At 46.4% G+C, this 13477-nt stretch overlaps 1 protein-coding gene across 3 annotated transcripts in view; it reads left to right on the forward strand.

Annotated features, from left to right (window-relative positions):
- LOC145337623 (spectrin beta chain, non-erythrocytic 1-like) overlaps positions 1 to 13477 on the forward strand; it is a 304515-nt gene that overhangs the window by 87643 nt on the left and 203395 nt on the right. The gene's annotated exons all lie outside the window — the stretch shown is intronic.

Genomic DNA, 13477 nt, shown 5'->3' on the forward strand with positions numbered 1-13477 from the left:
AGGACGAATCTTCTCTTAGAAACCAATGAGGTAGGATTGAGTTCAATGTTTGTTTTTCCTGTATCAGGGGTGGCCTTTTGGCAGCTTTCTTATCCTGAAAATGTCACTCTTCACTGAGGGTTACCGTGTCATCTCCTCTCCAGTCTGTTGCTCAGTAGCCATCCTTCTTTGGTGCACCTCTCGTGGAGATGCTGGCGCTGGGCTGAGATGGGCGCAGTAAGAAATCTCGCAACTCACACTCGCCTGATGAAGGCACAACGATCTAAAAGCTCGCGACAGCAAATAAACCGGTTGGACTTTAACTCTGGTGAACCTAGACAGTGCTCTTTGGCCGTGGTGGGACATTGCAGTGCATCGTGAACTCATTGGCACTCAGTCGCGACATGGAAAGTGTGGGTGTTCTAGTCTGGTTATCTATCTCCTTGGTCCTGAACATCAGGGTCAAATGTTGGACCCCATTATCTGGGCTGGAACTGGGGTGTTCGCGTCGTCCCCTTTTGCCGAGGAGGCTGTGGGGGTTTCTGGATAGGAAAAGATAAACTCGCCACAGTCCCAGATGACTGTAGGCCACTCTCGCCTTTGAGGAAGAGAGCTGACTGGTGGCAATTTACTCAGAGGGTCACCATACCTCAGGCGAGGGATGAGGTTGAGAAGGCCAGTGCCTTCAAGAATGACCTTGGCCAGTACGTGAATTGAACCCACGCTGTTCATGTCTATCAGGTGTTCTCTGGTATACTGCTCTGGTGGGGAGTTTGTTAGCTCGTAGAATCCCTACAGTGCAGAAGGAGGCCATTTGACCCATCAAGCCTATATCAACCACAATCCCACTCAGGGCCTATACCCATAACCTCACACATTTACCCTGCTGATCCCCCGATACTAGGATCAATTCAGCATGGCCAATCCACCTAACCCGCATATCATTGGATGCTGAGTGACAATTTAATACTTAGGGGCAATTTTGCATTTTGGACACTAAGGGGAAATTTACCAGCTGTCCACTCCAACTGGGTGGCACAGTAGATAGCACTGCTGCCTCACAGCGCTGGGAATCCCCCCCCCCCCCCCCTCGGCCCCCGCGGGGGTTTCTTCTGGGTGCTCCGGTTTCGTCCCACAGTCCTAAGATGTGCAGGTTAGGTGGATTGGCCGTGCTAAATTGCCCCTTACGGTGCTGGGGCCTGGGTGGGATTGTGGTCAGTGCAGACTTGATGGTCCGAATGGCCTCCTGCTCTGTAGGGATTCGATGAGCTAAGTGACTCCCCCACCGGGGCAGTATACCAGAGGACACCTGATATAAAATGCAGGATGGAAGAGGGGAGAGAAAATCAAGTAATGTCTTGTGACAATTCTGTTGTGCGCTACTGTCACCGGGACTTTCTGTTTTTTTTTATTTCCAATTACTGACAAGCAAAGTTGGTATTGCTGTCGATATGAACACTGTTCCAGCACGATATATACATAAAAAAAAGTGGACTTATTCCAATAACATTGTGGTAGACATCTTGTTGAAGTGTGTCCAAACTGTACATGTCTTCTGCGGTTCCTCTCTTGAACAAAGAGTCTGGCTTGGACGTCCACAGAACTGACCATTCATATTTTTGTGGTTGGTGCTCGGGGTGGGGGGGTGGCGGTGTGGGTCTGCACCTTTGGCTTTCCTCTGGACAATCAAAGGCTGTGAGTTTGTCATGGATGGTTTTTACACCAGGTTGGATCAAATCTCAGCACTTTCCCCCACCTGAACAGGTCAATTGCAGGGTTTTCCCAAGCGAGGTGGTATACAACGCAGAGGTTTTGAAGGCTCTTCTTTCAGTAGAGGGGGCCTTTACATCCTTTGTACTGGCTGCCTTGAAGTTACTTTCTGCTGAGGCCGTTCATCACTGAAGTTCTGCTTGAGATTCCAGGGATGGCGAGACTGATGTACGAGGAGATATTGACTAGGTTAGGATTGTTTTCACTGGAGTTCAGACAAATGAGAGTAGGGATCTCTTAAAATTCTAACAGGACTAGACAGGGTAGATGCAGGGAGGATGTTCCCGATGGTGGGGGGAGTCCAGAACCAGGAGTCACAGTCTGAGGATTGGGGGTAGACCATTAAGAACAAAGAACAAAATCAGCCCGGGAAACAGGCCCTTCGGCCCAACGAGCCCGTGCCGCCATCTCAACACCACCAGTCCACCTCTCTACCCACGACCCCTGTCTAATGTTTTATGGCCATCCAGATTGCGGTTGGAGCTGAGGAGACATTTCTTCACCCGGTGAGCCTGTGGAATTCATTCCCACAGGAAGTAGTTGATGCCAAAACATTGAATGTATTCAAGAGGCGGCTGGATATAGCACTTGGGGCGAACGGGATCAAAGGTTATGGGGAGAAAGCAGGATTGGACTATTGAGTTGGACAATTAGCCATGATGGTGATGAATGGCGGAGCAGGCTCGAAGGGTCGAATGGCCTCCTCCTGCTCCTATCTTCCATGTTTCTTTGTTGATTCCTGTGACCATCCATCAGAGATGTGTGGCCAGCCCATCTAAGTTGAATTAAATAAATATCTGTGCATGAAGCACTCAGCTGAGACCAGAAGAGGTCTCTGAGCTCTGTGCAAAACACTGTGTGAATCTGCAAAGACACCCAATACTTTATTCATATGGAATGCCATGGATAATTATGAGGTGGAGATGCGGCGTTGGACTGGGTGGGCACAATAAGTAGTTTCTCAACACCAGTTTAAAGTCCAGCAGGTTTATTTGGAATCACGAGCTTTTGGAGCGCTGCTCCTTCGTCACGTGAGTGGGGAGTTGGTTTTCACAAACACGGCACGTATAGACACAGACACAATTGTAGTATAATGATTGGAATGCGAGTCTTTACAGGTAATTAAGTCTTTACAGAGAGTGTGAGTGGAGAAAGGATTAATCGCAGGTTAAAGAGTTGTGAATTGTCTCAAGCCAAGGGCATTTGGATAAGCATTCTCCAAGGCGGCCTTCACGACACATGACTGCTCAACGACTCTGCGCTGAGACTGATAGCCACACATGAGGACAGCCTCAGCTGGGACCTTGGGTTCATGTCACACTATCTGCAACCCCCACCTGGGCTTGCAAAATCTCACTAACCATCCTGGCTTGAGACAGTTCATACCTCTTTAACCTGTGATTATCTCTCTCTCCACTCGCACTGTCTGTACCTGTAAAGACTTGATTACCTGTAAAAACTCACATTCCAACCATTATCTTGCAATTGTGTCTCTGTCTATATATGCCGTGTTTGTGAAACCTACCTCTTCACTCACCTGATGAAGGAGCAGTGCTCCAAAAGCTCATGATTCCAGATAAACCTGTTGGACTTTAACCTGGTGTTGTGAGACTTCTTACTGTGGGCAATTAGATCTTACTGACATCTGTTGGAATGCACTGCTTTTTCTCCGACTTTTCTCTCTCCTTTCTTCCAGCACATCTCTCTGCTAAATAGTTAGGTGTCAGGTTCGCGTTTGCACCTGACTCTTGTGGGGCATTTTAGGACGAGAGATCATAGTCTTAGAATAAGGAGCAGCAAATTTAAAATGGAGTTGGAGGAGAAACTACTTCTCCCAAAGGGTTGTGAATCTGAGGAATTTACTGCCCCAAAGTGTGGTGAGTGCTGGGACAGTGAGTAAATTTAAGGAGGTGTTAGACAGATCTTTAATTGGGAATGGGGTGAAGGGTTATGGGGAGATGGCAGGAAAATGGGGATGAGGAGCATATCAGACCATAATCGAATGGCAGAGTGGACTCGATGGGCGGAATGGCCTAATTCTGATCCAATATCTTATGAACATTTGAACATGGCAATTAATAAGTCAATTGGTTTTATGAACAGTGTACCTTCCAAATCACTTTGAGACCATTTATTGAGTGGCAGTATACAATACCTGTCAACTTTGAGCGCATTTTTCTCCTTAAAAGATCTTGATTTGCTGTAGTTTGCTGTTCTCCGGATGGTTACTCTGCATATCCCGGCACAGCGCATTTGAGGGAGGGAGAGAGTGAGAGAGACTGTCATAAGTTTTTGGAGGTAGAAGTCCCTTTACCAAAATTCCTTTATTTACAGTTCCAACGGCAACACACAAAGTGCTCTCAGTCAGCAGTCTACCTCTGGGGGTGTCAGAGGAACTGACTCTCCCAGTTAAGTGCAAGGCAAAGGCTCTCTGCTGGCCCATCAGTTAACTCCTTAATCAGGGAACTCTTTTTTTTTTCCCAACCAAATAAACAAAATCAAACTAACTGAGGGGGATCCTTAATCAGGGAGTTCATATTCCAATAGGCCAATCTCAGTGGCCTCATTGAAGTCATTACAAACAGGGGTTTTGTCACAGGCGAACATTTACAAATAGAATAAAGAAAAGTACGGCGCAGGAACAGGCCCTTCGGCCCCTCCAAGCCTGTGCTGATTATGATGCCGTAACTAAACTAAAGAAAAAACCCTTCTGCCCTTACTCGGTCCATATCCCTCTATTCCCTCCCTATCCATGTACCCATCCAGAAGCCCCTTACATGTTGCTAATGTGCCAGCTTCCACCGCCTCCTCTGGCAGTGCATTCCAGGCACCCATCACTCTCTGTGTGAAAAACTTCCTCCCTTAAACTCTCCCCCTCTCACCTTGAACCTGTGCCTCCCTGTGTAATTGACACCTGGTTCTGTTTCTTAATTTCTTAGTAATAGAAATAGAACTATATCTTAGTTTCAGCAGCAATTACTTTGAGGTTTGGTCTTATTTCATATCAGTTCCCTTTGATATCCTTTGCGAAATAAACTACTTTGGGAAGATTTTTCCCTAGCAACCATAGAATCCCTACAGTGCAGAAGGAGGCCATTCAGCCCATGGAGTCTGCACTGACCACAATCCCACCCAGGTCCTATCCCTGTAACCCCATGCATTTACACTAGCTAGTCCACCCCCGACACTAACGGGCAATGTAGCCTGGCCAATCCACCAAACCTGCACATCTTTGGACATTAAGGGGTAATTTAGCATGGTCAATCCCTGTAAACTGCACATCTTTGGACACTAAGGGGCAATTTTTACAACCTTTACGTATGCACCATAGAAAGCATTCTTTCTGGTTGTATCGCAGCTTGGTATGGCTCCTGCTCTGCCCAAGACCGCAAGGAACTACAGAAGGTCATGAATGTAGCCCAATCCATCACGCAAACCAGCCTCCCATCCACTGACTCTGTCTACGCTTCCCGCTGTCTCGGAAGAAGTAGCCAGCATAATCAAGGATCCCACGCACCCCGGACATTCTCTCTTCCATCTTCTTCTGCTGAGAAAAAGATACAAAAGTCTGAGGTCACGTACCAACCAACTCAAGAACAGCTTCTTCCCTGCTGCTGTCAGACTTTTGAATGGACCTTCCTTGCATTAAGTTGATCTTTCTCTGCACCCTAGCTATGACTGTAATACTACATTCTGCACCCTCTCCTTTTCTTCTCTATGTAGGGTATGTTTTGTCTGTATAGTGCGCAAGAAACAATACTTTTCACTGTATCCCAATACACGTGACAACAATAAGTCAAATCAACATGGCCAGTGCACCCTAACCACCTTGTCTTTCGGACTGTGGGAGGAATCCGGAGCACCTGGAGGAAACCCACGCAAATATAGAGGGGAGAGCGTGCAAACTCCACACAGACAGTGACCCAAGCCGGGAATCAAACCCGTGTCCCTGGCGCTGTGAGACAACAACGTTAACCGCTGTGCCACCCCAAATCCCCCTTCCGAGGCAGATTCAGTTTATGTGAGTTCATAAAAAGAAGTCAGTTTGTTTGCAGTGAATCATTTGTCTGACGGCCTTTGTGTTAGGTCGAAGCCAAAAGTGTGCTTTTTACTTTTCTCTGCCTGATCTACACTCAACGCATAACAAAATGATAGTGTATGTTTTGTCTATGCAAAAAACAGAATCAAGAACAGTAATGAGAGGGACATGGAAGTAGAAACACAGCTTTACTGTGACCGATGTAAAACAGACACTTCCCAGTAACCACAGCGCCTCGTCACTATGAACTCTATACTCTCAAAGGAAACATCTGTGTCTTATTACAGTCACAGAGGAAAGTGTAACCACCAGAGAACTGTTAATATGAAAGTAGAGATTCGCTGGAGATGCACAGTAGGTCACTCAGCATCAGAAAGGAGAAAGGAAAGGCCGAGTGAGGACTTTCCTTCACAACTGATTTGAGCTGATTCATTATTGTATTAGTGTGCAGTGAAAAGTATCATTTAAAAGCAAATTATTGTGGGTGTTGGAATCCGTAACCAAAAGAGAAAACGCTGAAAAACCTCAGCAGGTCTGGCAGCATCTGTAAGGAGAGAAAAGAGCTGACGTTTTGAGCCCAGATGACTCATTGTCGGAGGCACTGTAAGAGCAGGCCAATGCTCGGGAGCAAGCCCCTTTCCCACCGCCCTGTCCCAAAAATCAACTTCATATTTGGCTCCCAGGTAGGGGATGTCTCAGATATGAAACTGATAAGAAGATTTTTTTTTAGTTTCAGAAATATACTTTCATAGAACCCTACAGTGCAGATGGAGGCCATTTGGCCCATCGGGTCTGCACCGACCACAATCCCACCCAGATCCTATCCCTGTAACCCCATGTATTTACCCTAGCTGGTCTCCTTGACACTAAGGGGCAATTTAGCATGGATAATTCATCTGACCTGCACACCTTTGGAGTGTGGGAGGAAACCAGAGCATCCAGAGGAAATCCACGCAGACACAGGAAGAACGTGCAGACTCCACACAGACAGTGACCCGAGCCAGGAATCGCTCCTGGATACCTGGCGCTGTGAGGCAGCAGTGCTAACCCACTGTGTCACTGTGTCCGCCCAAGATAATATGGCTGTAATATCGAGATTCAGATAATGTCAAGCAACAAACTGATATCATGCAATTTTCCCTCACCAGACATGAGAAAGCTTAAAGAATGTTTCTACCCAGCATCGAACTAGCTACCTATCGCGTATTATGCAAACGTGATAACCACTACCCTACAGAAACAGCCTTATTCATAAATACTCCGAAATAAACCATTGCAGAAACGGCATTTCCAATAATTACAAACAGTACCAATAAACAGCCATATTTACAATACTTTACTCTGTTCCAAGATATTACATTTATTACAGTTCTGTTCTTCAGCAAAAACCAGATACATTCACTCCATTTCACTGTGTGCTGTTGTTTTTACAGAGTTGCACACAGTTACGCAATCCAAGGGTTTTTTACGGTTACTGGCTCCTCAGTCTGTCTTGGTTGAAAGGGGTCATCTGGACTTGAAAAATCAGCTCTTTTCTCTCCTTACAGATGTTGCCAGACCTGCTGAGACTTTCCAGCGTTTTCTCTTTTGGTGGGAGAAGTATTGTTTCTTGCGCGGTACACAGACAAAGCATACCGTTCATAGGCAGCATGGTGGCACAGAGGTTAGCAGTTCTGCTTCAAAGTGCCAGGGACCCGGGTTCAATTCCGGCCTCGGGTCACTGCCTGTGTGGAGTTTGCATATTTTCCCTGCATCTGCATGGGTTTCCTCTGGGTGCTCCGGTTTCCTCCCACGCTCCAAAGATGTGCGGGTTAGGTGGATTGGCAATGATAATTTAACCCTAGTGTCAAGGGGATTAGCAGGGTAAATGTGTGGGGTTACGGGAATAGGGACTGGTGGAATTGTGGCTGGTGTAGACTCGATGGGCTGAATGGCCTCATTCTGCATTGTAGAGATTCTATGATTCATAGAGAAGGAAAGGAGAGAGTGCAGAATGTAGTGTTACAGTCATAGCTAGAGTGTAGAGAAAGATCAACTGAATGCGAGGTAGGTCCATTCAAAATGAGGGAGCTAGGTCTCTTCTCCCTGGAGAGACGAAGGTTGAGAGGCGACCTGATAGAGGTTTATAAAATGTTGAGAGGAATAGATAGGATGGATTCTCAGAGGCTATTTCCCAGGGTCGCTACGAGAGGACACGGGTTTAAGGTGCTGGGAAGCAAGTACAGAGGAGATGTTAGGGGTAAGTTTTTCACTCAGAGGTGGTGAGTGAATGGAATTGGCTGCCGTCGGTGGTGGTAGAGGTGAACTTGCTGGGGTCTTTTAAAAGACTTCTGGATGAGTATATGGGATCTAATGGCATTGGAAGTTACAGATAGTTCTATGGCTTGGTAGGTATAGATGTGATCGGCGCAACTTGTGGGCCGAAGGGCCTGTTTGTGCTGTAGTGTTCTATGTTCTATAAAAGTTCCACAGCACCAGGGAAGAAGCTGTTCTTGAGTTGGTTGGTACGTGACCTTAGATAGATGTGACAGATAGACTGGGACTTTTTTTCCCCTGGAGCATAGGAGGCATAGGGGTGATCTTATAGAGGTTTGTAAAATAATGAGGGACATAGATCAGCTAGATAGTCAATATCTTTTCCCAAAGATAGGGGAGTCTAAAACTAGAGGGCATAGGTTTAAGGTGAGAGGGGAGAGATACAAAAGGGTCCAGAGGGGCAATTTTTTCACACAGAAGGTGGTGAGTGTCTGGAACGAGCTGTCAGAGGTAGTAGTCAAGATGGGTACAATTTTGTCTTTTAAAAAGCATTTAGATAGTTACCTGGGTCAGACAGGTGTGGAGGGAAATGGGCCAAATGCAGGCAGTTGGGATTAGCTTAGGGGTTTTTTTTTAGAAAAAGAAGGGCCTGTTTCCATGCTGTAAACTTCCATGACTCAAAGTGCCTGGTTCATCGACAGTACCTGGGCCAACACAGATTAAATATATTTCCGGAAAGGCCAGAAAAATGTTTGCAAAGTTTGAAAGCCATCCTATCGTGGTTTCTGCAATGATGGCTTTGATGACAGGTGAGCCAATTGAAGTGACTTGACAACCCGCCCAACTGAGATCAACTCATTAGACGGAATCAGACCTCATTTGTAGCGAGAACACTGCCTTCCTTCACCCCATAGCAGAGGAACTTATCCAGTGGATTTCTAAGACAAAGAGCCTCCCTCTATGAATTAGCTATTCAGAATCCTAATGTTGGCTGGTTTTAACAATCACAGCGAATGATCTGACTTACCTGAATCCTACCTTGCTTCTGAGTTTATTCATCAGTCACAAGTAAGTCTCAACATTCACACTGCAATGAAGTTACTGTGAAAATCCCCCCCCCTAGTCATCACCCTCCGGCGCCTGTTCGGGTTACACTGCGGGAAAATTTAGCATGGCCTATGCACCGAAAGAAAGTTTACAGTTTGTTTATTATTGTCATAAGTAGGCTTACATTAACACCGCAGTGAAGTTGCTGTGAAAATCCCCCCTAGTTGCCACACTCCGGCGCCTGTTCAGAAGACTCAGGGAGAATTTAGCATGGCCAATGCATCTAACCAGCATGGCTTTTGGACCGTGAGAGGAAACCGGAGCACCCGGAGGAAACCCACGCAGAGAACGTGCAGACTCCGCACAAGCAGTGACACAAGCCGGGAATCGAACCTGGGTCCATGGCGCTGTGAGGCAGCAGCGCTAACCCGCTGAGCCACCGTTGCGCCCCTTTTATAACACATTCCTCGGAACACGACCACCAATTTTGGAGGAGATCTTATTTCTCAAAGAGATCATTCATTCTTTTGTTGACTTTATAAATGACCGCATTCCCTGATGATAATAACATGGCTAAACTCTGGTTGTCTCCACCAGCATAAACTAATCTTTTCATTTCCAGTAATCCATACCTAAGCATTAGTGAATTGATATATTTTGGTGGAGTGTAGGATTAATTCATATTGAGCTCTGCGACATTTGTTGCCACCTTAAAATATAGTACATTTGAAACAAGATACTAAGAAAAGAATTTCAATAAAGAATGAATTCAAGCCCTGTACATACAACAGAATCATTATGTGTAGGGTCATGTTATCACATGTTCTAACATATGATTTACTGAACAATAATTTATTTCCCTCGCTCTGATTTTGTTCCATTGCTCAGGGCAGCACGGTGGCACAGTGGGTTAGCACAGCTACCCCACACCCGTTCCATATAGAATGGATGTGGGGAAGATGTTTCCATTAGTGGGAGAGACTAGGATCCAAGGGCACAGCCTCAGAGTAAAGGGACGACCCTTTACACATGGAGGAATTTCTTCAGCCGGAGAGTGGTGAATCTGTAGAATTTGTTGCCACAGAGGAGGTTGGGTCATCGAATGTCTTGAAGAGATAGGGTCTTGATTGGTAAAAGGACCAAAGGTTATGGGGAAAATGGGGTTGAGAAACTTACCAACCATGATTGAATGGCGGAGCAGACCTGATGGGCTGAATGGCCTACTGGGGAGGAGGCGATGGCCTCGTGGTATTATCACCAGACTATTAATCCAGAAACTCAGCTAACGTTCTGGGGGACCCGAGTTCGAATCCCACCACGGCAGATGACGGAATTTAAATTCAATGAAAAAGTCTGGAATTAAGAATCTACTGATGACCCGTTGTCGGAAAAACCCATCTGGTTCCCTTTAGGGAAGGAAATCTGCCGTCCTTACCCCGGTCTGGCCTACATGTGACTCCAGAGCCGCAGCAATGTGGTTGACTTTCAGCTGCCCTCCAAGGGCAACTAGGGATGGGCAATAATTGCTGGCCCAGCCATCGATGCCCATGTCTCGTGAATGAATAAAAAGAAGTGTACTTTATTATGTGCATCATCACATCAGCTGTACGAGGAGAGGGAGAAGGGCTGGCTTAAGGTAGACAGGGAGAGAGAGAGAGAGAGACATTGATTAGCGGTGTGGCCGATAGCTTGTTAGAATCCACCAGAACAACCTTCTAATTGACAACTGACAAGGTGACTTGCTGCTTTCCCTGCAGGGGCAGCGAGCGAGCAGACATTCACTGCTGTGTTAATCGCTTTCTAATTTCCCCCTCAGAGAGCTGCTGGAGATGATCTGTTGCCTGCCGAACAGGCCTCGCTATGCCTGTTTGATGCAGTGATGGAATCTTAAAATTTTAAATATTATAAACCGCTTTTCCTGCCATTTGTTTCACATAATTGTAGCCAGATTCTCATTCCCACTCATTTGTATTGCTTGGCTGCTAACACGAAGATGCACAGGACTTCCCTGGAGAAACAAGGGGCAGCAGGGTGGCACAGTGGGTTGGCATTGCTGCCTCATAGCGCCAGGGACCCGGGTTCAATTCCCACCTTGAGTCACTGTCAATGTGGAGTCTTTGTGTTCTCCCAGTGTCTGCGTGGGTTTCCTCCAGTTTCCTCCCAAAGATGTGCAGGTTAGATGGACTGGCCATGCTAAATTGTCCCTTAGTGTCAGGGGGACTAACTAGGATAAATGCATGGGGTTATGGGGATAGGGCCTGGGTGGGATTGTGTTCAGTGCAGATTGATGGGCTGAATGGCCTCTTTCTGCAGTATAGGGATTCTATGATATATGAACTCTTCTCTGCTTAGGTGACATAGTGAAGATTAGGAAGCAGGATGATAGGTACACTGGAGTTTGTGAAATACCCTGGTGTAAAGTTTGTTTTATTTATTTATTAGTCATAAGTAGGCTTATATTAGGCGCCTGTTCTGATACACCAAGGGAGTATTTAGCACGGCCCAATGCACCCTAACCAGCACATCTTTCAGACTGTGGGAGGAAACCGGAGCACCCGGAGGAAACCCATGCAGACACTGGGGAGGACGTGCAAACTCCACACAGACAGTGACCCAAGTTGGGAATTGAACCTGGGTCCCTGGCGATGAGGCAGCATTTCTAACCACCGTGCCACCCCAGCACAAGGATGCCTTGCCCTCACGAGATCTGATAAATTTAAAATGCCCGTGCTATTCATGACGGTTGCCTGAATTTCTTGAGTACAAGATTGAATGTGGCATGGTATTAAAACCCAATGTCACAGAATTAATCAATCATAGGACCCTACAGTGCTGAAAGAGGCCCTTCAGCCCATCGAGTCTGCACCGACCACAATCCCACCTAGGCCATTGTCAACGTTGCTCACCCATCTATAAAAGTGAAACTGTGCGTCACTCACACCCACACGCAATTGTTCCTTCAAGCCCAGACACTGGCCTTTTCTGTTGACTTTTCAAACCATCAGATTTTGCTTGTTGGCCGCCCTGAAGCCTGAATGCCTTGTTTTAAATCAGGTGCGTTGTGGTTACCTCCACCTCTGTCTCTGCCCCATTTGGGAAGGCCAGCACCATCGTTAAGAAAGTCCACCAACGCTTCTACTTTCTTAGAAGACTCAGGAAATGTGGTATGTCAGGGGCCGGTGCCCCACAAGGCTGTCTCCTCAGCTCCTTACTGTACTCCTTATACACCTATGAATGTGTGGCCAAATTCCCCTCCAATTCAATTTTCAAGTTTGCTGACAACACCACCGTAGTGGGTCGGATCTCAAACAATGACGAGACAGAGTACAGGAATGAGATAGAGAATCTGGTGAACTGTTGCAGCAGCAATAATCTTTCCCTCAATGTCAACAAAACAAAGGAGATTGTCATCAACTTCAGGGAGCGTAAAGGAGAACATGCTCCTGTCTACATCAACAGGGATGAAGTAGAAAGAGTCGAGAGCTTCAAGTTTTTAGGTGTCCAGGTCACCAACAACCTGTCCTGGTTCCCCCCATTCCAACACTACAGTTAAGGAAGCCCCACCAATGCCTCTACTTTCTCAGAAGTCTAAGGAAATTTGGCATGTCAGCTACGACGCTCCGCAACTTTTACAGATACACCATAGAAAGCGTTCTTTCTGGTTGTATCACAGCTTGGTATGGGCTTCTGCTGTGCCCAAGACTGCAAGAAACTACAAAGGGTGGTAAATGTAGCCCAATCCCATCATGCAAACCAGCCTCCCATCCGTTGATTCTGTCTACGCTTCCCACTGCCTCGGGAAAAGCAGCCAGCATAATTAAGCCCCCGTAAACCCCAGACATTCTCTCTTCCACCTTCTTCCTCAGGAAAAAGGTGCAAAAATCTGAGGTCATGTCCCAACAGATTCAAGAACAACTTGTTCCCTGTTGCTGTCAGACTTTTGAACGGACCTACCTTGTGTTAAGTTGATCTTAATCCCCAAGTCACCACACTCCGGCACCTGTTCGGGTACACTGAAGGTGAATTTAGCCAAAGCACTTAATCCAGCACATCTTGTAGACTGTAACACTACATTCTGCACCCTCTCCTTCCTTCTGTATGGATGGACCTACCTTGTACGAAGTTGATCTTTCTCTACACCCTCGCTATGACTAACACTGCATTCTGCACCCTCTCCTTTCCTTCTGTATGGATGGACCTACCTCACACTAAGTCGATCTTTCCCTACATCCTAGCTATGACTATAACACCAAATTCTGCACCCTTTCCTTTCCTTCTCTATGAATGGTATGCTTTGTCTGTATAGCGCACAAGAAATAGTACCTTTCATTGTGTACTAATACTAATTAGTATACAATGTGTACTAATTATTGTCACAATACATGT

Source organism: Carcharhinus amblyrhynchos, unplaced genomic scaffold (assembly GCF_965287045.1).
Source record: "Carcharhinus amblyrhynchos unplaced genomic scaffold, sCarAmb.v2.hapA scaffold_54, whole genome shotgun sequence".
NCBI classification, from domain to species: domain Eukaryota; kingdom Metazoa; phylum Chordata; class Chondrichthyes; order Carcharhiniformes; family Carcharhinidae; genus Carcharhinus; species Carcharhinus amblyrhynchos.